Here is an 11364-nt window from a genome sequence, read left to right as displayed (position 1 = left end):
GTTTTTCCATGCTCTACCACTCCTTTGAATGAAAGAGATTACCTGCCTTTGGTTTTGAGACCCAACCATGACATGAGGTGAAAGTCCGGAAGACTGTAGATCAAAGTGAATCGAGACTTTAAAACACTGACAAACCACTATAACTTCATATGAACTGTGCATTCTGACTTTAGTCCAGAGAGACTCTCAACAATAATCACATTAATTAAACAAACTGGTAAGTGTGGTCTTCTTTCATGTGTAGAAGGCACTTGGTTGGATTCTTTTGGGCAGTCTTTTCCCAGTGATGGAAAAATTAATTTCAGACACCAATTTATTTCTTTCATCATACTGTTCTCAATTCTCCAGACATTCTTTTTTTTTTTTTTAATTTAGCTCTTGCTCAAAGTATTTTTTAAAATGGTAGCATTAGGCAAGGTTGTTCTTGATCATCTCTTTCATTTGTTCTGCCTCTTGAACACATGTAGTAACAATGACAATTTTTTTCAGTCTCAGGGACACCACAATCAATTATAAAAATAATTCTTTAGTTTTCTTTTTTCCTTTTTTTAATAGGTGAACATCTTACTTAAATCATTAGCATATAAATCAACTTTCAGTATCTCTGAGACATAGCAGAAGCCTACAGCAGGGCAGGCATGCTGCTCAGCATGTTTTGGCTCTGCAAAGGCGGCAGAGACTCCCTGGATATTTTTCACCAAAAGATGTTCTTGCCACAAGAAGGTTCCCAAAACTACAACTGGCAAAAGGTGAGGTGAGTCCTCTTGTATCCTACAAGCTGCAGAGAAAAGGAAGCAAAAAAGAAAAGACACTTTTCTTTGTTGTACCCACTTGGAAACCAGAACCATCTGACATTGATAAGCAGTAACCTAGAATTTATATATAATGACTCTCAAAATTGTGGAGCTGCAGATGTCCTCTTGGCTCTCTGAGGTCTTCTTCTGTCCAGCGTCTGGGTGGATTTTCATGAGGAGTACTTTTAGGGACCTGATCACCAAAACCTTTTTATTAATTTCTTCTTGCAACAATTGTCTTGGGAATTCACATATCTGTGTAGTGTAAATCTCAGCCAATTTAACCAAAAGACAATTTCTAAATCCAACCACTGATTGTTATTCCTTATGTGAAGACTTTCTAAATGCAGGTTTCAAAATGTTGTACTTCCAGTAAGTCTATTCCAAACTTGCTCATAAAAAGAAATTGGACAAAACACACAGAAACTTCATGTTAAAAAGCTGACCAGCTGTTTGTTTCAGCACCAAAGACAGAAAACAAAAGTCTGCGTTAATCTACCCACCCATAAATCCAATAATTGGGCAGCTGTAACTTGATATGCTTAGAATGAGCTGTATTTTACAGAAACTTGAAACAACCCCACATAGTAAAGCACTGTAGCAACATATTGCCTTCCTTTTGTTCTTTGCAGACTGATTTATGGTAAGGACATTTTGATTCCTCTAGAGATCAGAGCACATCCTCTGAGGGTCTGCTGTGCAAAAAAAGTGGGGGGAAGAAAAAGCAATCAGGTAGCTTGGCACCCTGTCAGAGTTCTCATTGACTCCCCACATGTGCGGGCTACCTGGCCTTCCTCCAGGCCTGGAAGATGCTATCTTTAAAAGATGAGATGCCAAAGGCCTATCGACCATAGAGACATTTTCCAGGGCACACTTCTTGCCTCTGAACAGGTCAGAATTAGATTTAATGTGCTGTCTTTAGGTTTTCTGTATGAATTTATCTGCAAGTGGGACATTTCCTAGACAGCTGCAAAAAAGAGAGAGTCCATCCACGGGGATGGAATTAATTGAAAGAAACACTCAGGCAGAAACTTAATCCACGTAGATAATCTGTATAAATTCTTTAGTGAGAAAAAAATTGTAAATGTATATTCCACATCCAATACTCTGCTCTTGAGATCGTAAAATACTTAAGGGTAATCAATAGAAAAAAACAGGAACAATCATTTGGAAGAAATGCAGGACTTTCTACTGAATAGATTTTGCTATTTTTTTCTCATGTTGAACAAAGTGAATTAAGAATGACATTGAAGATGCTCTAGATGTGATTATGGATCACCTTCACTCAGACATTGTTTATACAACTGCCATTACATACACTAATTTGGAGAAACTAATTTGCAATTTCTTATTTTCAAGCTGACTTGTAGATTCAGTTTTTATTGCTGTACGATACTTTCTGTGAATCCATATATAGAAAGGATTCTGTAGAAATATTTTGAGACCCCAAGCACTTAGTCTCTGGTGAGTAAAAAACATGTCTTACATATAATAGTTTATAACACTTTGCAGATATAGCACTGTGAACCGTTAAATAATACTTAAAATACAGAAAAGAAATTTTAAAAAATGGTAGAAATTCTGTGGTATTTAGAAAATGTGGTACCTGCTCTTACTTTAGAGGGCATTCTGGAGTAGAGCTTCTGTCTAGGATTTTAGCACTCCATTAAGTACCAACAGACTGTCAGAACTGAATGCAGATATTTATTTTTAAGCATACATGTATCGTGATAAGCACAGAAACAGAGATGAGGGAAATTAAATGATTAATTCATATTTAGTTTATTTTTTTGTTAGGTTGTAAATGAAAACCATTGTTGTAACGTTGCACAAAAATATGTGTGGATTTTATAAAAAGATTAAGTCTCCTTTCTTTAGAAAATATTGAGAAACAGTGACTTAGATGCACACTTTGATGCACAAAATATGTTCAGATCAATTAATCTCATACACAAAAATACTTCCTGTGTAGTTGTTTAGATTTTATAACAAATGCTTCCTGGCTGAAGGAAATGGTTTTAGTCAGATATTTTTCATTCGTATGGGAGATAATATTAATGTGTAATTTTATAAAAAATAGGTTGTATTGAGTCACTCTTATCCAACAGAAATTTTGATATTTTCTGATCTTGTGAAAATTCCTGGTGGAGGAATTAGAAAAGTGTCTTTAAAAGAATTGGCCTTTTAGTTTTCCTAGATTTAAACATCGTACAAATGTACATACATTGCTTTTCTTTACGATCCCTCCGTTTATTTAAAAAGTTTGTTTTGACCAGGCAGTCATTATAACATTCTAATAAATAAGGCTAGACTGGAGAAAGTTTTCAATTAATTTTTTTGTTGTGTTGGAACCTTTGTGTCTTGTTTTATATGCTTCAATTTTGTTTTGGATAGTACATCACCAATCAGCAATGTGCTTCAGTACATGTTTAATTTCTGTTAAAGTTATGTGCTCCTCTGCTTTTCTTTGAAATGGCAGAACAGATCAAAGAATCTCGTGATTCCTCAGAGTATTAATCTGTTCTTGTAATGTCTGTATTTAAGGCTAAATATCTCTGTCAGTGCTCTCTGTAGCAAGCAGACTGCATTCAGGTAGAATTCTAACTAAACCCTTATCTTCCATCACTAAGCCCTAAGTTTGCTTGAGCTGCAGGTGGCGGCATGAGGAACAAAACTACATCACTGAAAGACAAAGCAGAACAGAGCAAAGCAAAGCAAAACAAGATAAAACAAAATAAAATAAAATAAAATACAAAATACACTTTAAAATGTTTCATTTAAATTGCTTAGTTTTCCTTCATGAATTTTTGGTCTGCCATACCTTGTGAGTATACCTTAATATCCCTGAACAGATGTTTAGAAGGCAACTCAGACAAAGCAATCATAAAAAAATCCAGTAACTTTCTAGTATTTCTCTGATTTTGAAATGAATCGTTGAATTCATACGTGTCATTTTTGGTTTGCTACAGTGATTTCCGAAGGTAAACAATTTACTAACATTTTCTGCCAATACCATATCTTAAGAAAATGTCTTATGTGAATTTTGAAAGATTTATTTGCTGGCATTCTTACAGAAGTTTCTGCAGGTCAAAATGAAATGAGATTAGGAGGGATATTTCAGATAAGCACCCATAGGATCTTATTCTTACTTAAAATTCTTGTTTTATATATAACATCATGTTTTATATATAACATATTATCTTGCTTTTATAAAATTCTTGTTTTATATATATATAATATATATAAATTCTTACTTACTTCAACCACCCAACATCTGCTGGAAAAGTAGCACGGTGAGCTGTAGGCAATCTGGGAGACTCCTGGAGTGTATTGAGGATAACTTCTTAAGCCAGGTAATAGACACCCTTACCCGAGGAGATGCAATACTGGACCTGATGGTCACCAATGCAAGTGAGCTCATCAGCGACGTCAAGATTGGAGGCAGCCTAGGCTGCAGTGATCATGCATTGGTGGAGTTCACAGTCCAGAGGGATATGGGACAGGCGAGGAGTATAGTCAGGACCCTACATTTTAGGAAAGAAAACTTCCAGCTCTTCAAGGAGTTAGTCAGTAGGACCCCCTGGGAAACGGTCCTCAGGGACAAGGGAGCAGAACAGAGCTGGCAGATCTTTAAGGATGCTTTCCATAAAGCCCAAGAGCTCTCAGTCCTCAGATGTAGGAAATCAGGCAAGGAAGGGAAGAGACCGGCATGGCTGAGTTGAGACATGCTGGTCAAACTGAAGAGCAAGAAGGAAATGCACAGGCAGTGGAAGCAAGGATGGGTAACCTGGGAAGAGCATAGGGGCATTGCCCTCTTGTGTAGGGATGGGGTCAGGAAGGCCAAGGCATGGCTGGAGCTGAACTTGGCAAGGGATGCAAAGAATAACAAGAAAGGCTTCTTACAGGTATGTCAGCCAGAAAAGGAAAGTTAAAGAAAACGTAGCTCCACTGATGAACAAGAATGGTGACCTAGTATCAACAGACAAGGAGAAGGCTGAGGTACTCAACAACTTCTTTGCTTCAGTCTTCTCTGACAGCTGCTCTCCTCACCCCTCCCGAGTCAATGGACAACATGTTGGGGACCAAGGGGGTAAAGCCTCTCCCACTGTAAGGGAAGATCAGGTTCGTGACCACCTGAGGAACCTGAATATATATAAGTCTATGGGACCTGATGAGATGCATCCTGGAGTCCTGAAGGAATTGGCTGATGTAGTTGCCAAGACACTCTTCATGATATTTGAAAAGTCATGGCAGTCAGGTGAAGTCCCTGGTGACCGGAAAAAGGAAACATTGCACCCATCTTTAAAAAAGGTAGAAAGGAGGACCCTGGGAACTAGCTACCTGTCAGCCTCACCTCTGTGCCTGGGAGTATCATGGAACAGATCCTCCTAGAAGCTATGCTAAGGCACATGGAGGACATGGAGGTGATTTGAGACAGCCAGCATGGCTTCACCAAGAGCATGTCCTGCCTGACCAACCTAATGGCTTTCTATGAGGGAGTTACCACATCAGTGGACAAGGGAAAAGCAATGGATGTCATCTATCTGGACCTCTGTAAAGCCTTTGACATGGTCCCCCACAACATCCTGCTCTCTAAATTGGAGAGGTATGGATTTGATGGGTGGACTGTTTGGTGGATTAGGAATTGGTCGGATGGTCGCATCCAGAGGGTAGCAGTCAATGGCTCGATGTCCAGATGGAGATCAGTGACGAGTGGTGTCCCTCAGGGGTCCGTACTGGGACCAGTGCTGTTCAATATTTTCATCAGTAACATTGACAGCGAGATTGAGTGCACCCTCAGCAAGTTTGCAGATGACACCAAGCTGAGTGGTGTGGTTGACACACCTGAGAGACAGGATGCCACCCAGAGGGATCTGGACAAGCTGGAGAAGTGGGCCTGTGTGAACCTCATGAAGTTCAACAAGGCCAAGTGCAGGATCCTATACCTGGCTTGGGGCAATCCTCAGTTTCAGTACAGGCTGGGGGATGATGTGATCGAGAGCAGCCCCATGGAGAAGGACTTGGGGGTACTGATGGATGAAAAGCTGGACATGGATGAAAAGCTTTTGACAAATTGTTCTAATGTATCCATGCATGTGGTTACAGTGATTGTCTATTTTTAAATCAGGGCTTATAATATTTGTTTCATAAATGCATGTTTCATAAATGCATGTTAGTTTATAGGTTAGATATTACTATGCCTGAGTAAAGGACTTAAACAGAAAAGATTTAGGAGAAAGGCAAGGAAGGAAAGAAATTTAGAGCTAAGGCTCCTTCAAAAAAAGTGTGAAAACTGTGAACTGAAGAATGCCCCTGGCAGACTTTAAGTGGTGAAGATTAAAGGTGATTCAACAATCTTTAAGGAGGATAAGAGGAGTCAGTAATCCTGAGCTGTTCTGCTGAGGTTAAGCCTCTAAAAGAGAGGCTGGATGGGCCTGTTAGGATATCAATGTTGATGAAATGGTTAGGGGTGGCCTGTGGCTCAGACTTATTCTAAGAGATTTCATCTCACAGACCCAGGGAAAGAAGAAGATGCTGAAATTTGTCCCCAGACGAGTTGACAGGGGAGAGCCTGAGCCTCTTTGGCCAAGTCTCTCAAGATTCAGGAGGTATTTCAGATTGATAGAGAATGTCTCATCATTTTCTGTGCTGGGGCAGTCTACCACATCTGAAACTGATTCAATTTCATGGTATCACAAGCCACGCTTATCTCAGTGTACTCTGCCTAGGTTTTTGCTTTTTCTCATAACCATATTTCTGTCTGCAGAGAAAAGGTCCTGCATTTTAACGTGGAACTTTTGCCCTTCATGTGTCTGTTTTCATAGCATGCCCACTGGGGTGAGAGTATCCAAGGCGTGAGAAGTGTCTGCCCTATTGTCTAGTTTGAATGCAGATTACTGTCTACAAGTGACTTGCCATTTTTATTTTGCCCACGTTTTCTCTTGGCTTTCTCTCCCCCAAATCATAACAAATGCTGATGTCTTTGGTCCTTTGCTCATACTCTAGCCACTGTCAATCAATCATAGCAGTAAAAAAATAGTCAGTAAATACAGTTAAACCATGTCACTGGCTACTGCTTAATCAAGCAAACCAGACTGAGAACAATCTCTAGACTCTCCCTTCCCTGCTGTGGCAATGTCACTGTTTCATTACCCATCAATAGAATGTTTTTCCAAACAGTAACAGTGCCAATTCTGGTAACTAACCCATGAAAACACATTCATACTAAATAATTCTGAAGCCAAAGCTCTTCTACTATTTTTTTTCTGGTTAATTAGTGAGTAAAAGACAGAAACTGTGTTATAGACACAAAAATTATGTTCGATTACACTATTTATTCAACAGACCCAAGCAGGTGAGTTGCATAGCCACAGAACAGCAAGGGCAACTTCAAGAAAGGTGGTGATGTGAAAGACCGTTTTGCAGAGATCTTGTATCTTCTGAGAGACTGCAAATGTGCTCTTTTGGAGTGAAACTGTATGCAACCTGTTTCTTGGCTTTCTATTTCGATAAGCCTGATGGCAGTGGAGATTACTGTCTCCGAGTGGGAGACTGCATATTTACTTAGGGAAACGTGAAAAACATTCCCTGCAATCCACCCAAAACGTTTCATCAAAGTCTTGGTCTTAGAAAATGATCTAAAGGGAAATCTGAAATTCTTTGCATGAAGTCGTAGTAGTGGTAGCTGCAGAAAGTGTGCAAACCAGATCAGTAAAGATTTTAGAGGAGTTAATGTACATCCACCTAAAAGATCTCCTAAAAATAACAAATTAATTGATGTTGATTCATTTTGCATAGATCTGCATCTTGCATGTTTCTGTAGTGCTCCTATTGTGTAAAACAGCACACTGAGGATGCCTGAAATCAAGTAGTCAATGTATTTTGGAGAGTGCAAGGCTGAAATCCAACAGGAAAAATAAATAGTTGAAGGTTATTTTCATCAGTTAACCCAGTTCGTAGTGTTTATCTCCCCAGACAATACTGAAACTATCTTCTTCAGAAATTAAATCAATGCAATGCTGAATCACAGCAATATAAAATTATGCCAAGCGGAAGCAAGCAAATAGGTAAATGAAAACCAGACAATCACCTCTAACAAAGAAGAGCAGAAGAAAGGCAAAAAAACCCATGGTCAAACCCTCTTCAGATTAACTCCAATGAAGTTTGTAAGTATTTAAGTAAGAAGTTTGTAAGTACTTATAAGTCATAATATCTACCGTTAACTAGCCAATAATGAAATAGAGAGTGATAAAGAAACCAGCAGTATTTCAATTTTCACTGTAACTATGCTTGGGTTTAACTGAGCACAGTTTAATGCACAAGTCTCACAAATGTCAGTCAGGAGGACTGTGGAGGAAAAACCACTGAAATGGCACTGAGGGTGTGAACATTGGTACAGTTTCAGTGGGAAAAGCCAATGAGAACAAAAGATTAAGGTGGACAGAAGGATGAAAGTAAACAGAGTAATGAAATACAGGTGCAATAAAAGACAATGTTTTTGAATTAGAGAGGGATAGTTTTTGTATTTCCTGTTTCAGATGAAATTGGGAAATATTAGTATTAGCAGAAATGTTAAATGTACAACCTTTTCTAATTATAAGAATAAAAATGTTAAAATCACTGCAGAAAGCCTTTTTGTGTTCTTATTATTAGGTGAAACAAAGCAATTTATGCTTTATCTATTTACTCACATACGAATTATGGATTTCAGAGAAATTGTTCTCAAGTTACTGAAGCTGACCAAAGTTACTAACTTCTGGAAAATTTATTTTCTACCATGGTATATAGCTTACTTGTATCCTTAGAAGGTGTTTGCATCTTACCTGCTCCCCAATCCTTGGCTAAGATCTATTTTTATTTACACACAGGTGGAAATGTGTTATTTATAAATTTAATTCTATAAATTATTAAATTATTTATACACATACTATAAATATAATTTACACCTGAGAATTTGTACCTGAGAATAGGACTTCATTCATTGCATTCAGATTAATACAGACATGAAGATGGAAAAAAGGAAACATTTTCTTCTGTCTCAAATACATGAGTAATTGAATTTTATCTGTAAAACTCATCATGAAAAGCCAATTTAAATTTTTAACTTCTCAATTATTTGCATATGTAAAATTTTGCATTTCCAGGCATAAGAATTTGTGCCTTAAAAGCCTATGTATTAATTTAAATAGGAATAGAAATGTATCATAAATCACTAATTAATCAAAAGCAAGCAGGACAGCTCCAGTTTAGAGTACTTATAATTATTCATAAAATAACACAGTTTATAGGATATCTAACTGAATACAATAAAATAAGTAACAAGCTTCTGGGTATTGCAATATGGTCTCAAATATTCCGTTAGTACAATAAAAGATAAAGTTAACTGAATCACAGAATCACAGAATGAATGAAATTGGAAGGCACCTCTGGAGACCATCTAGTCCAACCCTACTCAGAGCAGGGTCACCCAGAGCAAGTGGATCAGCATTGTGCCCATTTGTTTTTGAATATCCCCAAGGACAGAAACTCCACAAGTTGCCTAGATAGATTCCTGTGTATGACCACCCACAGAAAAAAAACAAAAACAAAACCAAAAACCAACAACTTTTTTCTTATGTTTAAGTGGAATTTCCTGTGTTTTAGTTTGTGCCCACTACCTCTTGCTCTGTCACTGGACACCATTGAGAAAAGTCTGCCACCCCCATCAGATATTTGTACATATTGATAAGATTCCTATCAGCCCCTTCTTCTCCAGGCTGAACAGTCCCGGCCTCAGCTCGTGCCACAGATGTTCCAACACCTTCATTGTCTTCACAGTCCTGCACTAAACTTGCTCCAGTAAATTTATTTCTCTCTTGTATTGGGGAGCCCAGACCTGGACCCAGCACTCCAGATTCTTCTCATCAGGAGTGAGTAGAGGGGAAGGAGCACTTCCCTCGACCTGCTGGTGAAGCTTTTTCTAATGCATCCCAGAATACTGCTGGCCGCCTTTGCCCTGTGGGCACATTGCTAGCTCGTGGCCAACTTCTTGACTACCAGGATCACCAGGTCCTTCTCTGCCAAACTGCCTTCCAGCCAGTTGGCCCCAAGTGTGTACCAGTGCATGGCGTTATTCCTCCCTAGGTGCAGAACTTTGCATTTACCTTTGTTGAACTTCATGATGTTCCTGTCAGCCCATTTCTCCAGCCCATTGAGGTCCCTCTGCATGGTAGCACAATCACCTGGTGTATCAGCCACTCCTCCCAGTTTGGTATTGTCTGCAAACTTGCTGAGAGTGCACTCTGCCCCATTGTCCAGATCATCAAAGAGGATGTTAAATGCTATTGGAGCAAATATCAACACCTGGGGTACACCACTTGTGGCTGACCTCCAGCTACACTCTATGCTACTGATAATAACCCTTTGAGTCCAGCAATTCAGCCCATTTTTTTAATCACCTCACTGTCCATTTATCTAGCCTATACTTCATCAACTTGTCTATGAGGAAGTTATGGGAGACAGTATCAAGACATGAGGAGACACATCCACTGCTCTCCCCTCATCCACTGAACCAGTCATGTCATCGTGGAAGGTTATCAGGTCAGTCAGGCATAATTTCCCCTTTATAAATCCATGTTGACTACTCCCAATCACCTTCTTGCCCTCCGTATGTTTGGAAATTGTTTCTAGATTGGTTGTTTCATCAGTTTCACAATGTGAGACTGACCAGCCTGTAGTTCCCTGGATCCTCTTTCTTGCTCTTCCTGAAAATAGAGTGGTTTTTGCTTTCTTCCAGTCCTCAGGGATCTCCTTTGATCACCATGAGCTTTCAAAGATGATCAAGAGCAGCCTTGCAATGGTATCAGCCAGCTCCCTCAGCACTTGTGGGTGTGCCCATTCTGGTCCCATGGACTTGTGCGCATTCATTTCATTTAAGTCATCCCTAACCTGCACTGAGGATAAGCCTTCACTGCCCCAGACTTTGCCACTGGCTTCAGGGACCTGGGATTGCTGCAGCAAATCTTACACCTGTAACGACTGAGATGAAGGCAGCACTGAGCGTCTCTGCCTTCTGCTTCACCAAGGATAATTTTAAATTATTAGGGTTTAGTTATTAATTGTGTGCTGTTGCACACAGTGCATACAGCATTAGAAGAAATTTAAAAAATAATGTTTTCACATTTCAATATGCTAAATACCGTTGAACATAGACTTAAAATATAGTTGTTTTGGGAGCTGTTCTATGGAACATATTGATTTTTATGAAACATAAAAACCTAAGTTACAGAATTCTATATGAAGTCAGTTTTCCCTTCATTTAGCAAAATAAAAAAGCTGAGCTGTTGAATCAGTAAAACATGTCCAAAACTGTTGCTTCTTTATTCAATTTCTCCAATAATAGTCACAATTACATTATATGGAGTTGATACGTATATTGCTGAGTTAACTGCAAGGTACGATATTGTGATTGCTGCTGTGTTTGGGATAAGTTTCTACTTAGGTAGCAAATACTTTCAAGTGTAATACTTCCAAGATCATGAGGTTTGATTTTATGTCACCCAATTTTAGATGTCTGCTATGTAGACACCTT

The sequence above is a fragment of the Ciconia boyciana genome, chromosome 1 (assembly GCF_034638445.1).
Source record: "Ciconia boyciana chromosome 1, ASM3463844v1, whole genome shotgun sequence".
Classification (NCBI taxonomy): Eukaryota; Metazoa; Chordata; class Aves; order Ciconiiformes; family Ciconiidae; genus Ciconia; species Ciconia boyciana.
Note: the sequence above shows the minus strand (reverse complement) of the source record.